Source organism: Schistocerca americana, unplaced genomic scaffold, assembly GCF_021461395.2.
Source record: "Schistocerca americana isolate TAMUIC-IGC-003095 unplaced genomic scaffold, iqSchAmer2.1 HiC_scaffold_589, whole genome shotgun sequence".
Classification (NCBI taxonomy): Eukaryota; Metazoa; Arthropoda; class Insecta; order Orthoptera; family Acrididae; genus Schistocerca; species Schistocerca americana.
Window position 1 is genome coordinate 40001 of NW_025726334.1, and position 5000 is coordinate 45000.

General features: G+C 54.2%; 1 non-coding gene across 1 annotated transcript in view; it reads left to right on the plus strand.

Moving 5' to 3' along the window:
• The first annotated feature begins 4220 nt into the window (after positions 1-4220).
• Positions 4221-5000, plus strand: part of LOC124587215 — a 1910-nt gene continuing 1130 nt past the window's right edge. Inside the window, exon 1 of the ribosomal RNA XR_006975348.1 lies at positions 4221-5000. This exon is cut by the window's right edge and continues 1130 nt beyond it. This is a non-coding gene — a ribosomal RNA (small subunit ribosomal RNA).

The window sequence follows — 5000 nt, forward strand, 5'->3', positions numbered from 1 at the left end:
ACTTTGCTCGCACTCGCAATGTGCAATCCACCCCTATAACGTGCGTTTCATGAAGAGTTATGTCCAATATGCGACATTCCCGCTGTCCATATACATGAGCTGCGAGCTGTACCACGTACGAGCTACAGACGCGATCGCGTTGCTCTCTGTACGAATGCAGATGCTCAGCGGCAGCTAGGAGGCGCTCCATCCATGTCGGTACCGGTGAGCGTTGCACTCGCAGTCGCAAAAACGTACGGCAAGTATATTACTCGGAAGAGTCAATGACAGTCCAAGCCCCCCTGCGTGGGAAGAGTCTTCCTAGGCCATGACCCACCGGAAGGGCGCAGCGTCCCCCACCCCAGACATGTGACGTCACACTATCGGTATTGACGACTAGACTGATTCCTTATAATCATTTGCGATACACCGGTGGAAGCTGCCGAGACGAGTAACTACATAGCGGGCTCGCCGTGTCACTAATGTACAGAGATACAATAGTTTCGACTGGAACCGGATTAAACGTATACACGGCGCTGATTAGTAATAGATAGAGCCATCAGAATACAGATAATGTATACAACTGTCCGTATACATGCTGAAAGACTCTGCTCACAATCACACGTCAGCCAGACACTCTTATCACGCACTACTCTCTGCCTGTAACAGGCACACAGACAATATGTAAGCACCAGCATGGAACAACACCCAGTGCATCCTCTCTGCCACATTAGACAATCCACACTATCATAACCAGACCGGGAGGTCCACTCACAAAACAGAATATCTCACCCTTCCGACAACCACCATTGCTCAGCTAAGCCACCAACACCCACACATGTCCTACACAGGGGTGCACCCAACATCACAATACTGCCTCCTGTCACACCACACAAACAATGGCAGGAATGAAAGACACAGGTCTGCCACAAGCATGGAATCAGAGCGCCGCCTGTTATGAGCCAAAGGTGCACCCTGACGTGGCAAATCAGATGATGCCGCAGTCATTTACTTACGATAATCACAATCAACAAACCGGCCCCCCCCCCCCCCCCCAAAACACCTTTCCTTACAACAATGTGTACCTTAACCTAACCCGTATTGTACCTTAACCTAACCCGTATTGTACCTTAACCTAACCCGTATTGTACCTTAACCTAACCCGTATTGTACCTTAACCTAACCCGTATTGTACCTTAACCTAACCCGTATTGTACCTTAACCTAACCCGTATTGTACCTTAACCTAACCCGTATTGTACCTTAACCTAACCCGTATTGTACCTTAACCTAACCCGTATTGTACCTTAACCTAACCCGTATTGTGCCTTAACCTAACCCGTATTGTGCCTTAACCTAACCCGTATTGTGCCTTAACCTAACCCGTATTGTGCCTTAACCTAACCCGTATTGTGCCTTAACCTAACCCGTATTGTGCCTTAACCTAACCCGTATTGTGCCTTAACCTAACCCGTATTGTGCCTTAACCTAACCCGTATTGTGCCTTAACCTAACCCGTATTGTGCCTTAACCTAACCCGTATTGTGCCTTAACCTAACCCGTATTGTGCCTTAACCTAACCCGTATTGTGCCTTAACCTAACCCGTATTGTGCCTTAACCTAACCCGTATTGCGCCTTAACCTAACCCGTATTGCGCCTTAACCTAACCCGTATTGCGCCTTAACCTAACCCGTATTGCGCCTTAACCTAACCTATATTGCGCCTTAACCTAACCTATATTGCGCCTTAACCTAACCTATATTGCGCCTTAACGTAACCCGCGTTGCGCCTTAACGTAACCCACGTTGCGCCTTAACGTAACCCGCGTTGCGCCTTAACGTAACCCGCGTTGCGCCTTAACCTAACCCGCGTTGCGCCTTAACCTAACCCGCGTTGCGCCTTAACCTAACCCGCGTTGCGCCTTAACCTAACCCGCGTTGCGCCTTAACCTAACCCGCGTTGCGCCTTAACCTAACCCGCGTTGCGCCTTAACCGAACCCGCGTTGCGCCTTAACCCAACCCACGTTGGGCCTTAACCCAACACACGTTGGGCCTTAACCCAACACACGTTGGGCCTTAACCCAACACACGTTGGGCCTTAACCCAACACACGTTGGGCCTTAACCCAACACACGTTGGGCCTTAACCCAACACACGTTGGGCCTTAACCCAACACACGTTGGGCCTTAACCCAACACACGTTGGGCCTTAACCCAACACACGTTGGGCCTTAACCCAACACACGTTGGGCCTTAACCCAACACACGTTGGGCCTTAACCCAACACACGTTGGGCCTTAACCCAACACACGTTGGGCCTTAACCCAACACACGTTGGGCCTTAACCCAACACACGTTGGGCCTTAACCCAACACACGTTGGGCCTTAACCCAACACACGTTGGGCCTTAACCCAACACACGTTGGGCCTTAACCCAACACACGTTGGGCCTTAACCCAACACACGTTGGGCCTTAACCCAACACACGTTGGGCCTTAACCCAACACACGTTGGGCCTTAACCCAACACACGTTGGGCCTTAACCCAACACACGTTGGGCCTTAACCTGCTCTGTAATTGTCATACGACGCGTTAAATTAGTGTAGTGTTGCCTAACTGCAACCCCCGCAATATAGTTTGCTACCCGCACTGCCCGGTCCCCAGAGTATCGCTTCATGTTAAACACCTTGCAGCTATACACTGTAATGCGGATGGCAGCAGGACGTACATGCTCAATGCCCTTCGCAGTTGTTCATTGGCATTCGCATGGCGAAGCACAGCCTACGTTGTGGTACGGCTTGTGTCAACTGTCCGCTGATGTTGTACGTCCAAATCACACACTGTACTGCACATTGGTCCTCATGTACTGAATGATACATCGTGGTACATGTGTGACCGTACCACGACTGCGCCAACAACGGCGAACCATACGGTCCAAATATTGTGCACTCAGCTACGTGTCGTCTCCCTATAAGAGCTGGATTGCAGTATGGTATGCCGTGGATGGCGATCAGCATGAGCCGTCTGTTGATGTAGTGGCGCGTGTTGTCAGACGTAGTCGTCTCTTCTCACTCACCGTGATAGCATGGTGCACTGCGTTCCACATCTGCGACATGCGACAGAGGCCGGTTGACAGTCGTTCGCGCAATGGACATCGCATACGTACGGGGGCCACCTTCCACGTGTTCGCGAAGCGTGCACATGTTGTTGCGTGTATGTGGGCAGACATAGTGTGTCGTGACACCTGACACAGGCATGCAACAATCGTTGAATTTGCAAATGGCGATGGACGTCTACGTTTGCTGGTGACGTTACGCAAATGAACAACTGGTAAACCGTTGTGGTGCGGTTGTTCTCGCTAGAGGTGAATCAGTGATGGCGACGATCGGTTGAGCTACCAACCGGTTGTTTCAGCGATACCCACCATGCCCACGAACGTGAATGGCATGTGGGTGTGAAGCGATACGCGGCGGTGGCTGGGTGGGACCGTCCCCGGCCGGTGAGGGGGGGCCTCCCGGCGTGCTGGCCGCGCGGTGCGTGGGCGCACGCGCTACAGCCGGCTGGTGGGGGCGGCCAGTGGCAGGCGCGCCGGCCGACGGAGGCGGCAGGCGGCGCAGCTGCGCGCCGGCGCACCCTGCACGCGGCGCCGTGCGGCCAAAGTAGGTCCTCGCGGGCCCGGTGCGAAGCGCGGTGGACATCTGCAGTGTGCTGGTCCGATTGAGGACTGTGTGCGCTGAGGATGCGCCGCCGCCCGGCGCTCGGCGCCGCGACGCCGTCTGCTGCTCGGTCGCCTCTGCGGTTCTCGCAGGTGGTTTGTATCGCAGCTGTGCGGACGTGTTGGCGCGTTCGCTTCGGCACCCAAGTGGGGCTTTTGTCCTTCTGTGGCGCTGGCGTTGGAGCTGCCGGCCACCGTAGGTGGCGCGTGTTGTCTCCCGCCGGCAATGCCACGACAGCACGCTCCCGGGCCTCTGTCGGCAGCGGCAAGCTCAGTTGGGAGCACGGGTGGTCGCACCTAAAGCGTCTACTCGCCAAACTCCGGGCGATTGCGCCTCTCTCGAACCCGACCAAGTACTTAGGACGGCGCTGCGCGCCGCCGGGACCTGAGAGGGTTTCGAGGTGTATTGTGCAGGGGAGCTCAGCCTCCTCCTGTTTGCAGAATAATTGAGCGGACGCTTGCGTGTTCGCGCGGGCCCCCGGGACACACTCCCGGGCGGCCGGCTGCTCAGCTCTAGTTGACGCAGCTCCCTGGTTGATCCTGCCAGTAGTCATATGCTTGTCTCAAAGATTAAGCCATGCATGTCTCAGTACAAGCCGCATTAAGGTGAAACCGCGAATGGCTCATTAAATCAGTTATGGTTCCTTAGATCGTACCCACGTTACTTGGATAACTGTGGTAATTCTAGAGCTAATACATGCAAACAGAGTCCCGACCAGAGATGGAAGGGACGCTTTTATTAGATCAAAACCAATCGGTCGGCTCGTCCGGTCCGTTTGCCTTGGTGACTCTGAATAACTTTGGGCTGATCGCACGGTCCTCGTACCGGCGACGCATCTTTCAAATGTCTGCCTTATCAACTGTCGATGGTAGGTTCTGCGCCTACCATGGTTGTAACGGGTAACGGGGAATCAGGGTTCGATTCCGGAGAGGGAGCCTGAGAAACGGCTACCACATCCAAGGAAGGCAGCAGGCGCGCAAATTACCCACTCCCGGCACGGGGAGGTAGTGACGAAAAATAACGATACGGGACTCATCCGAGGCCCCGTAATCGGAATGAGTACACTTTAAATCCTTTAACGAGTATCTATTGGAGGGCAAGTCTGGTGCCAGCAGCCGCGGTAATTCCAGCTCCAATAGCGTATATTAAAGTTGTTGCGGTTAAAAAGCTCGTAGTTGGATTTGTGTCCCACGCTGTTGGTTCACCGCCCGTCGGTGTTTAACTGGCATGTATCGTGGGACGTCCTGCCGGTGGGGCGAGCTGAAGGCGTGCGACGCGCCTCGTGCGTGCTCGTGCGTCCCGAGGC